Source organism: Polyergus mexicanus, unplaced genomic scaffold, assembly GCF_030449975.1.
Source record: "Polyergus mexicanus isolate NDT 795.1 unplaced genomic scaffold, iyPolMexi1.0 SCAF_12, whole genome shotgun sequence".
Taxonomy (NCBI): Eukaryota; Metazoa; Arthropoda; class Insecta; order Hymenoptera; family Formicidae; genus Polyergus; species Polyergus mexicanus.
The window spans coordinates 3160523-3177224 of NW_027223332.1; the positions used below are offsets into that span (position 1 = coordinate 3160523).

General features: G+C 31.3%; 1 protein-coding gene across 8 annotated transcripts in view; it reads right to left on the reverse strand.

Annotated features, from left to right (window-relative positions):
- The window catches only part of Axo (axotactin), a 36323-nt gene extending 33019 nt beyond the window's left edge, over nucleotides 1-3304 (reverse strand). For 7 of the 8 annotated variants that reach the window (XR_011447701.1, XM_070305429.1, XM_070305427.1 and 4 more), the window contains exon 1: nucleotides 2868-3304. The gene's annotated coding sequence lies outside the window, so the exon portion shown is untranslated. Of the gene's footprint in view, nucleotides 1-1422; nucleotides 1496-2867 lie in introns of those variants that run through there. The other variant, XM_070305424.1, reaches the window with a different exon arrangement.
- Nucleotides 3305-16702: the final 13398 nt, after the last annotated feature.

The following is a 16702-nucleotide window of genomic DNA, read 5'->3' on the forward strand; positions in this document are numbered from 1 at the left end:
TGTGTTCATTTATAAACGATGCGTGACGGAACATACACACGGTGGACGATGAGTTATTATTGCGAGCGTTTTACCGGTATTATACTTCGATTCTATTTTTTTTTCACGTACATGGCTTCAAGAAATCAAGTTCGAAAACTTTTGGGGAACAATCCTTTGATTTCGCTCCATTCTGCGAGTGTGTCCCTATTACAAAAACACGTTGAAAGAGCTCGCTTGAAGATTGTAGTAGAGGATCCTATTCGCGTTGACGAACTCGCACTTTCGCGACTTCTGATATTCACGGCGTAGCCGTGTTTACCGGGGCGGCTCCTCACTTTCTTTCTTTCGTCGTCGGAAGATCGATATATCGAGCAAAACCGACGACTGGGTCATCATAAAGTGTCCACGCTTTTCGTTCGGAGTAATGCCACGCGAAAAGCACAAAGACGCTGCTTCGCGAGCGTGCCGGAAATCACATTCGAATTTTCATTTCTTCGCGATAAAAAAGGTTTAATGTAGTTTACATATGAGCGCAGCACATGTTTGTGCATTAAGGGATCTTTCTAGTTTGACACTCTGAAAATAGGACGATTTTTGAGAATTTTTTTCTTTTTAAGTATAAAACGTATTAATTCTAAACTTTGCATATTTATTAAATAACATTTCAAGTATATCCTGAATTTTTTTCAAACAAAAATATTTGTTTGTTTCGGAGTTATAGTAGTCCAATCGGATTAGGTTAGGTGTGTCTCAAAAAAAAAAATGGCGAACATGATTCCAACCATTATAGTCATAAAAAAACCAAAAAATTCTTAATCTGTATGAGTGTGAACTAGAATAAAAGAAAATATTGAAAAATAAAAAAATGGCAGCGTCTCAAAAAAAATTTTGTTTTTCACTAAAAAATTGATTAGTTTTGTAAGTTGCAAAATTTGAATTTCGCAAATATCGATTTAATTCCAGTTCACACGATAACCACACTCATACAGATTAAGAATCTTTTTGGTTTTTTTATGACTATAATAGTTATTGGAATCATGTTCGCCATTTTTTTTTCTTTTTTGAGACACACCTAACCTAACCCGATTGGACTACTATAACTCCGAAACAGACGAATATTTTTGTTTGAAAAAAATTCAGGATACACTTGAAATGTTACTTAATAAACGTGCAAAGTTTAGAATTGATATGTTTTATACTTTTCTTTTAAAAAATTTCCAAAAATTGCCTTTATTTTTAGAGCGTCAAACTAGGAAGACCCCTTAATGTAACATGAATAAAAAATGGATCGCGGCGACGATCATCTGTTAGATAATACATAGTCGGATGGACAATATAGTTAGTCCGCGAACATAGACGGCGTTGATCTATAAGCTCTTTCGTTGAAAAGACTATCTCTCGTGTGTTAGTCACGTATGTAGTACAGCAAATGATTCATACCACGTGCCGAGCTCTTGTAGTCCGCGGGCTTTTATACGATCCGGGAAAGACGTCGTCGTGTCGTGACGCGCGACGTCATTGTTTGGACAAAAGTGGCGATTTGCATGGAGGAAGTCGATCGTGTAACTACGGAATAGGCTACACGAAAATCGTGAAAGGAATCGATTAATGGATGATTGATAAGATTGATGATTCAGGCACGTGATTTATTGCTGAAACATTAACATCCTCTCGAGTTTCTCTTTTTAGAAAATTATCTGGCTTGTTCTCTCGACCAATAGTATACATTATGGAAATGATTAAATTGATAGCTATAATGACAGTAATAAAAAAAGAAATGTAGAAAATTTATCGATATCGTTAATCTTAAGTTAATTTCATTTTTAATTTTCATAAAGTATTTCACATTTGTCAATGTGCGATGTTCGTCATGTTTGCATTGGCACGAAGTGAATGAGAAGATTAATAAAAAAAACATTTTATTTTTCGTATTTCCTGCGAATATTATGTATATTTTTGGTCAATGATATTTTTCAGATTATTACTAGAGCTTTCAATGTTACGCGAAATATTAAAAATTGAAAATATAATTTATCTAAATTATTTATTAATCACATAACGTGTGATTCTATTTTTCTCAGATATTTTTTCCAACACATTGCTGGAGAGATCTAATTTACAGCTGTTTTTTGACAGCTGCTTTTGTAGATGTCATCGGTAAAGCACGCCGTTATGAAGGAAATGTCATCTGCGTTGCGATCGACATGAAATTTATGCAAAATAAATAAAGGTAGACCGTTCAATGATAATACAAAGTGTGTATTAATTAGCACTACGAGAAAAAAAGGCACAAGAGCGTATGTCTGACGGCACGGCCGTCACGAATACCATAATAGTGTCACATAAAGCAAGCTGTTACTTAACGAGCTGCAGATTTCGTATGCATCCACTAGCAAGCTCGCATTGTCCATGCGTTCGGGCGGGATTGTTAAATTAATTAAATATTATGTGTCTTTAAGATATTTCTTTTTTTAAAATATTTTATATGATAAAAGAAGAGAATTAAATTAAATTATGTATACGTTGAATTCTAAGTCGTGGAAGCGTTTTATGAAGTATTATTTGTCACGATTTGATACTTTATCGCAGATTACTAGTAATTAAGATCATCTTTCATTAAGTCGAAAGATACGAGGTTTAATCTGTATGTATCATACACACACACACACATGCAGAAAAATATTTCTTCTCTTTACGAAGTCTCGACGTATGATATATACGTAATACTTTGCTCGTTACGTATACGGGAAGCACGTGAGAATTCATGCAGTTTCGTAAACGAGGATGAGCTTCCTGCATTTTAAACTTACATGTTAAAGAAACTGGAACAGAATGGATATGACCTCGTGCTTAAATCATTGATTAATTACATCATTCATCCTTACCGACAATTTTGTCTCCTTGAAGATTAATCGAGACGAAAACTATGCACAGGTTCGTTCAGCGGGGGATTCCCAGCATTTGCAATCAATCTAGATTCGCGAGGTGGTTGATTGAGATTTTTGAGAAATCGCGCACATGCGGAAGACGCGTCTCTCTCGTTCGGCGACAAGAGAAGAGGAAGAAGTTCCGTTTCGTTTCTCCTGCAGAAGGCAGGAAGGGGCGATCGCGCGGGAAAACCGGTCTTCCGGTAGCGTCCCCGATAGCGGACGTGGACGGACTGAACGATTTTGCGTCCCGACGCGACGATCACCCTCGACAGGAGAGGATCCTCTCTTCTTTTTCGTCGGCTCCCTCTCTTCTTTTTCGTCGGCTCCTTTTCACCCTACAGGTTCAGCCGCTTCTTCGCCGCACGCGGCTCCTCAAGTACGCGGCGCGACGGAATCGCGCTCACGACTGGCACATCAGCTTCACTCTCCCCGTACACCGGTCGTGCTACCATGCTTTTCCTCCACCCACACATGCAGTTGCGTATCAATCGAGGGTGCCGCTCGATAGTGGAAGCTTGTTCGTTAAAATCGAGTATATAGTCTCCGAAGGAAAATTTTGTCCAAAGGAAAGAGACATTTTGAAGAAAATTTTGAGAAAGAATTCTTGTGTAATAAGAATTATGTGAGAATATATAATATAGTAATAATGTAGTTTACTTATAATTTTAAATTTTTTTCTAAGAGTACGTTAATAGTATAGCAAAAATAATAGAAAAAAAAAAATGTAATTATATATCATTTAGAGAGAATAATGATATATTGATAGCGTGTTATAATTAAAAGATTAAAAAAATTAAAATATTGATTTATCAACTATTTGAAAATTCTGATATACAAGATGTCCTAGACCACCCATACACCCCTCTTCTTTCAAAGACTAAGCATTTTAGAGAAAAACGTTTTCAACAAAAATTGTATGGTTTTAAGAGGAACGTAAGATGGTGTCATTGGTTTGACCTTGGGTGGGTCAAGTCAAGGACACCTTTAATTTCTTAAATAGAACCCCCTATTTTTTATCGCATATTATTATAGCTTATGTCGAGAGCTTTCCAAAACACTATAATAAAGTATTTTTTATTAAGTATTTTTTAAGTTATTTTATATTTTAATCTGACATATTTTGATATAAAAAATAAAATATTTCGTAAAATATTCAGTTTTCGATAATCTTACCGTAATACTTTTATGTACAGAATAACGAGACATAACAATTAGTATAAAAAAATAATTGTTTTTAAGAAAATTATTTACAATTGTTGTTCTTTTTTTTTGACACTAATTGATTTATCTCATTATTCTGTACATAAAAGTATTACGGTAAGATTATCGAAAATCTCAATATTTTACGAATATTTTCTTTTTTATATCAAAATATGTCAGATTAAAATATAAAATAACTCAAAAAGTACACTGAGAAAAAAAAGTTGTTAATTTAACTAAATTCGTCCAACTAATTACTATTTCTTTGTATTTCTTTAATTGAAATATTTAACTATTTAAATCAAATATACCTCATGTTAGATTTAATTATTTAATATGTCGTATTTGACTTAAAATATTAAAATATTTCAATTAAAGAAATAGTAATTAGTGTTGGACGAATTTATTCAAGTTAACAATTTTTTTTTCTCGGTGTATTTAATAAAAAAATACTTTATTATAGTGTTTTGGAAAGCTCTTGAGATAAGCTACAAGAATATGTAACGAAAAATAGAGGGTTTCATTTAAGAAATTAAAGGTGTCCTTGACTTGACCTTAACGATGCCATCCAAGGTCAAACCAATGACACCATCTTATGTTCCCCTCAAAACCATACAATTTTTGTTCAAAACGTTTTTCTCTAAAATACTTAGTTTTTGAAAGGAAAGGGGTGTAGGGGTGGTCTAGGACACCCTGTATATGTAGAAAATAATTTTTAATTTAATCCAGAGATTTAGAATACTAACATTATATTGAGAATTATATCCAAAGGAAAAGGCACATAGAAAATAAATTCAATATTTCTACGGATTAGCTATCAGCTTAGAGATATAGTGCAATTTAGTTCCAAGCTTTTGTTGTGCAAACAAATGGCTACAAGAAAGAGTGCGTCGATCTGCGAGTGTTGGTCACGCAAAGTGCGTGAGTACGTCGACGACTTTAAAGCGAGCGCAGTCGAGAGAAATCAGAGTTGATTAACTTGCACCGAGAAATCTCAGCCTGGTGGAAGAGTCTCACGTATACGTACCGCGTCGTGAGAGACGTTAGAAGTGTAATAAATAAAACTGACAACGAGATAATAGACAAATTGACCCTAAACACATCCGACTCGTTAGCGGAGTATCAGAAGGTCGGGGTTTCATCGTCGCGGAGGGAGATCGCACTTTCCGCCATCTCGGTCCAGGAGAAAACAAAGACGTTCAAATCTCTCTCGTGTAAATGCACGTTCGAAAGAGATCGTGTCTGATTATAAAAAAGTTAATTGAAAAAATTCCACGCCTAATAATTGATGGAATTGTCTTATCGTTCAGCGTGTCTCCGAATATATTCTGATAACGAAAATACCGTGGGTTGTCGACCTGACGTATTCGTTGCAGCTCAGGCGTTGCGATCATTTTCAAGCGCAAATTCAACAATAGCCTTCCACGCTAGGATAACCGAGAGATTTGAGATATGCAATTACTTCTAAACCGGATAAATGTCTTTTATCCGCGAATCAACGGTCATCCCGTCGTCGTATTTTATTTTCCTCGTGAAATATTCGCTTCGCATTTGTTCAAGGCAAGATAAAAATTTGATCCGTATATATTATTCAAATTAAAAGAATATTATGACATATGCCTGTGTATATATATTTTATTAATCCATATGTATATATATCTATATTGCGTACATTAATTTCTATACACTGACAATTAAAGAATTTACATACGCATAATATAAAAAAAAATAAAATAAATTCCCATAATCAATGAGATCATTTTACATAGAATTTTGTGTTTAACGTTGCGTATAGATTTTTTTTTAGCTCAACAAATAAGGTTTAAATATTTAAGAAAAAAATAGTGTAAAAAGTCCTGAACAGAGTAACTCTATTTTTTATTTACAAATTTTTTAAGTCTGAATTTTTTTAACGTTTATTATTTTATTCTATTTATACTATACTATTTATTTATATATTTATATTATATATATATATATATATATATATATATATATATATATTTATATATTAGTAATTATATGCAATAGAAATTATTGTAAAGGCAATATATTTATTATTATAACGAATGAAGATCAAGATCCCATTTATTGTACGCCAACAAAATTTTTTTTCACATCGTTTTAAAACATACACGCATACGGACACACATACATGTGTGTGTGTGTGTGTGCGCGCGCGCGCGCGCGTGTATATTTTAAAACGACGTAAAGCAAAAATTTTGACGTGCAATAAATGGAATCTTGATTTACATGCATTATAATAATTGATGTTTGCTTTTACAATCATTTCTATTGCATATAATTACTAATATATTAGTCGCTTTCATGTGTTCAAGAGCGATTCCTTCTCAAAGCGGTAGCTAATTCAAATACACTATATATATATACAGGATGGGGCATTTATATTGAGACACCCCTAAATATCTAAAAATAAAGCAAGATCGAAAGAAATGTTTCAGACAAAAGTTGTTTGGTTCTAAGAAGGTCATAAGATGGTGCCATTTTAGTTTGACGTTGGGTGGAGGTGCTTCGGAGATTTCAATGTCAATCTTGTTTTATTTTCTCCAATTGACGTCTCTCATTTTTTGAGCTTAAAATATTCAGGTAACATTATTGCAAGATAAATAATTTTATGAGATATTTCATAGTTTGTGTAAAATTACGTCGAAATAAAGTAATAAAATAAAGTATAAAATATCTCGTAAACTATTAAACTTTTGGCCATCGTACCTCTATAACTTTTTATGCGGAATATCGCAAGGAATCGATTTATGTAAAAAAAATGGGGTGTTTCCGTTTAAAAAAACAAGATTGACATTGAAATCTCCGAAGCGCCTCCATCCAACGTCAAACTAATGGCGCCATCTTATGACCCCCTTAGAACCGAACAACTTTTGTCTGAAACATTTCTTTCTAACTTGCTTTATTTTTTAGATATTTACGTGTCTCGATATAAATGCCCCACCCTGTATATATATAGAATAGTTAATAGTTATCATGATATTCGTAATTAGAAAATGATTAATAGATACATATAAGAAAAGTTTTAAAACCTTTATAAGTATTATGTGCATATAAACTTTTAGATAAATATTTTTAAAATATGAATTTTGAGAGAAAATGACTCGAATAAATTTTTTTTTAACCGTAAAAAAATTAAACTTGTGCTGGAAAAAGAAAATATTGCTTGTTTTATTATGTACATTCAGCGAGGTATTAGAGGAAAGTAATCAAAGAATCTATAGTCTGTTCTTCGTGGGAAAAAAAAAAAAAAAAAAAAAAAAAAAACAAGGTCATATAATCTCACGATAACTACAACCAGTTATTTCCAGTATGAGTAAAATTTAATGGATTAGAGAAAAATATTTAAATTATGAGAAACCGCGTCGAGGTTAAAATTTATACATACCTGTTTGTAATTTATAATATTGCTCAGGTGTTCGTACAGTCGACTATCCGATAATATCCGAATATACAAACATTGAACATCATCATATCTCGAGCATTACTGACTAAACGAATAAAAATGTATTATTAGTAGGAAGAATGAGAAAAGCAAGCTATTAATTCTATTAAAGATCCATACAGCACAGAACATTGCAGCAATATTGCAGCAACATTGCAACATTGTCGCAATGTTGCTACAATGTTGCAATATTGTTGCAATGTTGCTGCAATGTTCTGTGCTGTATAGGGAGACATCCTACGTTTGTGTATATATTTACTATTTGTGTATATACTTATTATTAATTTAAACAATATCATCATAAATTTTGTAAGCATTTTTACTATACGAATTTTTCGTGTCTATTAATGCGCGAGTCGGATATAAGTGGGCCGTAAATAGGAACAAAAAGAATTACTAACAAGCAATAGAATCTTCCATGCTAATGTTTAACGAAAACGCGACCCTGATCTTGATCAAACTGATTCTATCATATAGACTGTCTTCAAGGTCTGTTTACTTGTTTTAGGATATTTCGTGCAACGGAACTTTCCTCGTATCTGATAATGTAGATCTCTTTCGACTTATTAGTTAAAATGTTTTCGTGGAAACGATGGAAATATTATTCTTGATTTCTTGACTGTTCCTTGAAGCAAGACAAAAATATTGAACAAGAATTTTGAAAATTATTATATACAGGATGTAACAGAGTGCTTGTATCGGCAGTTTTTTTTTTGAGGAAACGACGCATTTTCGTGAAAAATGTTTCATGTAAAAATTATAGAGCTTTAATCGGCGTATTATATAATAATATTAGTATGACCTTGAATAGCATCGTCAAGGTCATATTAAAATCACTTTGAATCTTTTAAACGGAATCCCCTATTTTTTATTATATATTCTTGTAGCTTATCTCGAGAGCTTTCCAAAACACTATAATAAAGTATTTTTTTATTAAGTACTTTTTGAGTTATTTTATATTTTAATCTGACATATTTTGATATAAAAAATTTAATATCTCGTAAAATATTTAGTTTTCGATAATATTACCGTAATACTTTTAGGTACAGAATAATGAGACAGATCAATTAGTATAAAAAAAAAATTGTTTTTAAGAAAATTATTTACAATGTATCTTTTTTAAATAATTATTTGTCTTTTTTTGCGCTAATTATTCTGTACATAAAAGTATTACGGTAAGATTATCAAAAATTGAATATTTTACGAAATATTTTATTTTTCATATCAAAATATGTCAGATTAAAATATAAAATAAACTCAAAAACTTAATGAAAAAATACTTTATTATAGTATTTTGGAATCGAGGTAAGCTACAAGAGTATGTAATAAAAAATAGAGAGTTCTGTTTGAAAAATTTAAAATAATTTTTATATGACCTTGACCGTGCTATTCAAGGTCATACTAATATTATTATACAATACGCCATTTAGAGCTCTACAACTTTTGCATTAAACATTTTTTACGAAAATGCGTTGTTTCCTAAAAAAAAAAAACAAAAAGAAACTGCTGATGTGTGCTCTGTTACACCCTGTATATATCGAAAAATATGAAAAATATTTTATAAAAATGTTTAAGAAGATATATAATGCTTCGAAAAAAATTGCTACACTAAAATCAGAGAAACTGGAAAATCCATTATTCTAAATCTCGTCTCCTTTCATTTGTTCTTTGATTTCTTTTCTAGCAGGCTAGTTTAAAGCGTACATCCTGTTTTTAATTTATCGATTAGCTTGATTGAAAAACGATTAAATAATTGTCGCTAATAACGGCGGACTCATTATTACTCGATGTTTAAATTGTTTCACTTAACGCCATTAACGGTTGTTTAAAAGACTTAGCGTAAGATTGTTATTGGATACGATAATTGTCGCTAAAATATACGACCCATATATTATGTCATTGCTGGTTTATGCCCTCCTTAAGCTTCTTTAAGCTGGATTTTTATTTGCGTTACTACACTCGCAATATCAGATTATTTAGCAATGACGCGGTCTCTGTTGTATCAAGCGATATGATAAGAATTTAAGACACTCTAGTAAAGTTTTGCCATTGCAATCATTTAATATTCAAAATTCACATAGCAAACAACAACCTTCTAAAGTTTATTTTTTTTCTGTATTTCCTATATTCGTAGATATCGAATGTGAACTGAGAGTTTAACTATCTAATTAAATATATAATTTAAAATATTATTAAAATATTTAAAATATATATTTATTAAGTTTATATATATATAATTAATAAGATATACACACATATAAAAAAAAAAATTTTTAGGGGAAAAATTAAATTTTGAAATTGTTGTATTCGTTAAATGAGATATTTTAAATATTTTATAATAAAATATATATATACCAGAAATATAACAAAATATTTATTCATTAAACATTGCTATTTAAAAAAGAAAATATTGGCGGCGTGTCACGTTTGATAAATTAAAAAAGTATATAAATATTATTCTGGATAGATTCAACTTTTTCTTTTACCAGATTAGGATGTCTGATGATATGAATTTTGATGGTTTTATTGCCGATATTGAATAAAGTTATTTCAGAATTAAATTATACATATATAGAGAAGAAAAGAGATTACAGAAAAAAAAAATTCTCTGCCTTTACGATCGTTGATAATCACTTTTTATTATAAACGAAGTCTCAATATATTATTACAGATGGCGTGAAATGCTTTAGCAACCAGTCTACCTTTTCTACTCAACTTTCCTTCTGTATCCACGACAGATGGCAGTAGCACAACCACACAGTGAGTCTTTTAAAACTTATATTTGTCCTTATCTATAGCTGTGTATTTTTTTACACTTTTAGTATTTAAAACTAAATAAATATATGCGCGCAGAGAACAACGCTGAGAGAAAAAGAACAAAACGAATTATTATTCAATGTGAATTAGTTAAAAAAGGTAAGAGAAAGATCATTTGATCATCAGATGCAAAAAAAAAGAAACAAATTGTTTAAAAAAATACATTGTAAATAATTTTCTTAAAAACAATTATTTTTTATACTAATTGATTTGTCTCATTATTCTGTACATAAAAGTATTACGGTAAAATTATCGAAAACTACATATTTTACAAGATATTTAATTTTTTATATCAAAATATGTCAGATTAAAATACAAAATAACTCAAAAAGTACTTAATGAATAAATACTTTAATATAGTGTTTCGGAAAGCTCTCGACATAAGCTATAAGAATATGTAATAAAAAATAGGGAGTTTCATTTAAGAAATTGAAAGTATCTTTGACTTAACCTTAACGATGCCGTCCAAGGTCAAACCAATGACACCATCTTATGTTCCCCTCAAAACCATACAATTTTTGTTGAAAACGTTTTTCTCTAAAATGCTTAGTTTTTGAAAGAAAAAGAATGTACGGGTGGTCTAGGACACCCTGGTCTAGGACATCTGTGGATAAATTTTCCAATTACATGCGATGGATTTAATTGAATTCGATACGATGATTGAAAACTTAAGAAATTATTCAATTTGCATGAGAGTTGTCTTCGACGAAAATTTTTGAGATTTTTGAATTAAAAATTTCAACTTTAAGGAGACTTCCTAGTTGAACACTTTGAAAATAAAGACGATTTTCGGGAATTTTTTAAAAGAAAAATACAAAATATATTAACTGCTATAACTCTGAAACGAACATATATTTTGGTTTGAAAAGAATTCAGGATATATTTGAAATGTTATTTAATAAATGAGCAAAGTTTAGAATTAATGTTTTATACTTTTCTTTAAAAAAAAAATTCCTTAAAATTGCCTTATTTTCAGAATGTCAAGCTAGGAAGATTCTTTAATATAACGATTCCAATATGCGGATAAAAATTCGAAAAACTATAATTCTTCAGATTTAATTTCGTTGATTTTCTAAATTTGAAATATATGTTATCATTTTTGTTTAAATTGCTGTGGCAAAAACTATTTTTTACATATTTCTTTGTACTTGTTGATAATGTCTTGTTGATAATGTTCAACCATATGCGGAATATTACACATGATTTTCATTTACATAAAACATGCAGAATCAAATATGTATATATTTCCTCTCTCGTCATATTTCATTTCTATAATAAAATATAATGAAGAATATAATCTTTCTAATTTGATACAATACTTTTGATAATAACAGATGATAATGAATTTGTCAATTTTACTATTGTTTTAATTTTATTTTACGTAGAATGTGCGTGGAAAACCAATCGTTAGCTGTCAGTGACTAGATAAGACTTAATCCGCATAGGTTCGTTAATGACACGTCTATCCTATGTGCAACTTCCTGACGAGGGTCCAGGCAACTCTTACGCCTTTCCGCTAATTATTAGCCGAGCGCGTGAATCGCGTGACCAACGTCGTCCCACAAGAGCCGCGAACCCGGAACTATTTCCTACACGCCGGTTTCTCTCCACTCCCTTGCGTTTGCCGTCGAGAATGTTTATTTTTATTATTTTTTTTTTATTTTAACCCTCGACGCCAGTCGTCGCCGGTGAGAGGCTGCCAATTGTGCTAACAATAAGTTCTTGTGGGCGGAGCTGAACACCGAGGAGCGAGTGAAATTGTATTGCGTTCGGGGTTCCAAATAGAAAGTATCGTGGCTTTTCCATGCTCGGTAAACTGCAATGTGGTCAGACTAATTCTACACGAGTGTCTTGTCAAAGAAAATTGGCAGATAAATTTATGAAAAACAATAATTTGATATTATTTATTTAAATTGTATGTTATTTCTTTTTATAATTATGTAAGAAATAAATATATTGTAAATTATATATATATATATATATATATATATATATATATATAATATTATTATATATTATAATTATACAGGGTGTCGCATTTTAAAAGTTCCACCCTCATAACTTTTCAGAATCAACGTTTGAAGGAAAACGACTCGGATAAAAGTTACGGGGAACAAAGGGAGCTATCTAATAGTGACCCTGGATCTGTCATTAAAGGTCATTTTCAAGGTTATTTGAAAGTCAACTTCTGTTTTTTAAACGGAACCCCCTATTTTTCATTACATATCCTTGTAACTTATCTCGAGAGCTTTCCAAAACACTAGAATAAAGTATTTTTTTATTAAGTACCTTTTAAGTTATTTTATATTTTAATCTGACATATTTTGATATATAAAAAATTAGATATCTCGTAAAATAGCGTAAGGGCTTTATTAAGGTTAAGGTGCGGAAACATGGAGGATAGACATAAATATTGGTTAGGAGAGGAAGCGTATGCCTGTGTATTTTGCGGTATAGGCGAAGATTGTATAAGTCATTATTTTAAAGATTGTGATGTAACTAAAAGTTGGTTTATAGAAATAGGTAAGGATGAGAATGAAGTAGAGGAAAAATTGTGAAACGATGTGTTAGATGATGCGAAAAGAAGGTTATTAAGGAAAATTTGGAAGGAGAAGGAGAAGGTTATAAGAAAAAATAGGAATATAAGGTAGTTATAAGGGTATGTATGAGAGAATGAAAAAGGTATGTGAGTTATAGGTATTGTGTAAACCAAGTCCACTTCTTGGCGTTAAGCTGAAGTTAAATAAAGATATCTCGTAAAATATTTAGTTTTCGATGATTTTACCTTAATACTTCTATATACAGAATGATGAGACAAATCAATTGGTATAAAAAATAATTGTTTTCAAGAAAATTATTTACAATGTATCTTTTTAAACAATTATTTGTTTTTTTTTGGCACTAATTGATTTGTCTCATTATGCTGTACATAAAAGTATTACGGTAAGATTATCGAAAATTGAATATTTTACGAAATATTTTAATTTTTGTATCAAAATATGTCAGATTAAAATATAAAATACCTTAAAAAGTACTTAATGAAAAAATACTTTATTGTAGTGTTTTGGAAAGTTCTCGAGATAAGCTACAAAAATATGTAATGAAAAATAGGGGGTTCCGTTTGAAAACGGAAGTTAACCTTCAAATGACTTTGAAAATGACCTTTAATGTCAAATCCAAGGTCACTGTTAGATACCCCCTTTGTTCCCTACAATCTTCATCCAAATCGTTTTCCTTCAAACGTTGATCCTGAAAAGTTATGAGGGTGGAACTTTTAAAATGGGACAGCCTCTATATATGTATATGTATTAAAATTATATATATATATATATATATATATATATATATATATATATATATATAATTTACAATACTTACTTCTTACATAATTATAAGAGAAATAATATATAATTTTATAAAATAATAATTCCAAATTATTATTTTATCTTATATGATTTATATGAAAAAATAAATAAAAAAGGTAGAATAATTTTTAATATTTTTTTCATACGAGGTTTCGTTTTTGAGAAAAACGACCTTAAACAACCCTATATATATATATATATATATAAATGTATAAGAGAATTGTATTTAAATAGAATTAAAAATGGTTGTATATTTTGGTGCGATTAAACAATCGGTCACCAAGTTTCTTGTTCAATTATTAGCATCATATAAATATGTCTTCTATATATCTTCTTTCTTTTTTTAAAAATATCCTCTTATAAAAAAGTTTCAAAGTTGAGAAGATGCATATCCATATAATAAAAGAGATTAATGACACGTCTTATGTCACACGTTTCCCAATCTTTCATAATCGAAAAAGATAGTCGGCCATCCATATTCGGTGTCTTACGTAAAGCAATCGACGAACTCTCATCCATGATGATAACCTGTAGACAAATAGTAAAAACAGTAAAAGATATAGCTTTAGGCAATCTCGGATACTCGTCATTGGCTGTGTATACTTATCGTTAATGAAATCGGTGCGTTTAACGTGCAATCACCTTTTCCGCGCGATATAAAATACTTTTTCAAGATTACTCTCTTCCCTATATTATTTTATCAATTATAAACTCCAGAAAATGATTGTAATTCCAACTTTTATATACAAAGTTTCGTATATATCATATACTTATTTTTCTTTCTACTCTTATTGATAATCAAACGCTTCCGGGAAAATTAAATTATTGTACAAATAATTCTTCTGAAAAGTATGTTACACAATTTTATATTTTATATTACTTTAAAATGGGAACGGAAAAGAAACCCCGTGAGAACTCGTATCGCATGTCGTATTATCGGAAGGTTTCCTCACCAGAAACGATCGGTCTCATCAACGAGAGGATATCGCGATTGGGAGCGCTAGGATTTCCCTTCTCTCTCTCTCTCACCCTCGCCCTTAGGCTGCGACCATATACGAAACGTTGAGCAATCCCATGGAATGTGGGTGGTGCGGTGCGGCTATAGCATACCGTTACACACGTTACACCCACCTTTATTTTATAATATGGATCAGAGTCGAATGCGAGAGATCCATCGTCGCCGTGCATAAACCCTCTTATATCATGCAGCGCATTGAACGTTTCATTATCCTATGCTTTATATAAGCCGCATCGGCGCGGCGACCGGTCAGAGGAAGTCATAGGACTTCTCTTAAGGCCTGACTGTCTTCCTTCCCGCGCAAAACCAGCTCCCAGTGACGGCATCGACCCGGACTTTGTAACGAGTAACATCATGCGAGAGTTCACGTTTGACATTTATCACATAGGATATCTGGAATACATTATTCACGTGTATTTATTTAGTAAAATTTAAATGGAATGTTTAGACATAAAATTTGCGAGATAAGTTTAGTCGTGTTATTTTAAGAAGACAGCTGATCGTGATCCTAACCGTGAAAATTATTTGAATCCTGAATTTTCAATTGCAGAAAGCGGAAATTAAAGAATGTAAGAGTAATTTAAGGGATCTTCCCCTCTAGTTTGCCACTCTGAAAATAAGGCGATTTATGGGGGAATTTTTTTAAAAGAAAAGTATAAAACATATTAATTCTAAACTTTGCACGTTCATTAAATAACATTTCAAGTATATCCGGAATTTTTTTCAAACAAAAATATTTTTTTCTTTCGGAATTATAGTAGTCCAACCAGGTTGTTAATTGTTGTTCGTGGCGAATATGATTCCAGCAGTTAATCATCTGAAATAAAAAAACCAAAGAGATTCTTAATTTGTATGAGTGTGAACTAGAATAAAAAAAATATTGAAAAATAAAAAAATAGCAGCATTAAAAAAAAAACCCCAAAAATTGGTTATGTTTGTAAGTCGCAAAATTTGCATTTTGCAAATATCGATTTAATTCTAGTTATACACGATAACCACACTCATACAGATTAAGAATCTTTTTGATTTTTTTCTGACTATAATGGTTGAAATCATGTTCGCCATTTTTTTTTTTTTTTTTTTTTAGGCACACCTGACCTAACCTGATTGGACTACTATAACTCCGAAACAAATAAATATTTTTGTTTGAAAAAAATTCAGGATATATTTGAAATGTTATTTAATGAACCGTGCAAAGTTTAGAATTAATATATTTTATATTTTTCTTTAAAAAAAATTCCTCAAAATCGCTTTTATTTTCAGAGCGTCGAACTAAGAAGATCTCTCAAATATCTGCGAAAAAAGATAAACAAAGTCACAGTAAAGAAATAAAATTTCAAAAATGCGATTCTCTTGTAGCAAAGAATGAGATAAAAATCTGAAAAGTATGCAGCTTTAGAAGACTGTCTAATAAATAAATATTACATTCGTAAATAAAAATTTACATAAATAAAATATTACATTCGTGATTAAAAGCGTTAAGAATGCAGCTACTCTTTGATATCGCATGCTCGCAGATGGAAAAAAATAAATGACAGAGTGCTTTGCATAACATTTGTTTGTCTCGAGGACGCGCGAATCTATCACTCGTGCTTTGGTCTGCGTGAAACGCACGGTCTACGATCCGGCCGAGTAGCGCTGAATCATAGGATAAACATAGCCGGGACATGCTCTCTTCCTGAACTTTGCATATGTGGTTATGCGATGCAACGTCGCGGCAAACGTCCGGCACATTTCGAACGGCTTTAACGAACGCATTTCTGCGTGGGACACAATGCTACGCGGTCGAGAGATCGATTCCGGTCTCTTTCCTCTCTCTCTTTCTCGCCTCCGGCAACGTACCGTCGACACGTGTATCACAGGAAGGAAAAGTCTCTCGCGGGCGACATACAAATTAGGGTCATCTCCGGCTACCGGCTCG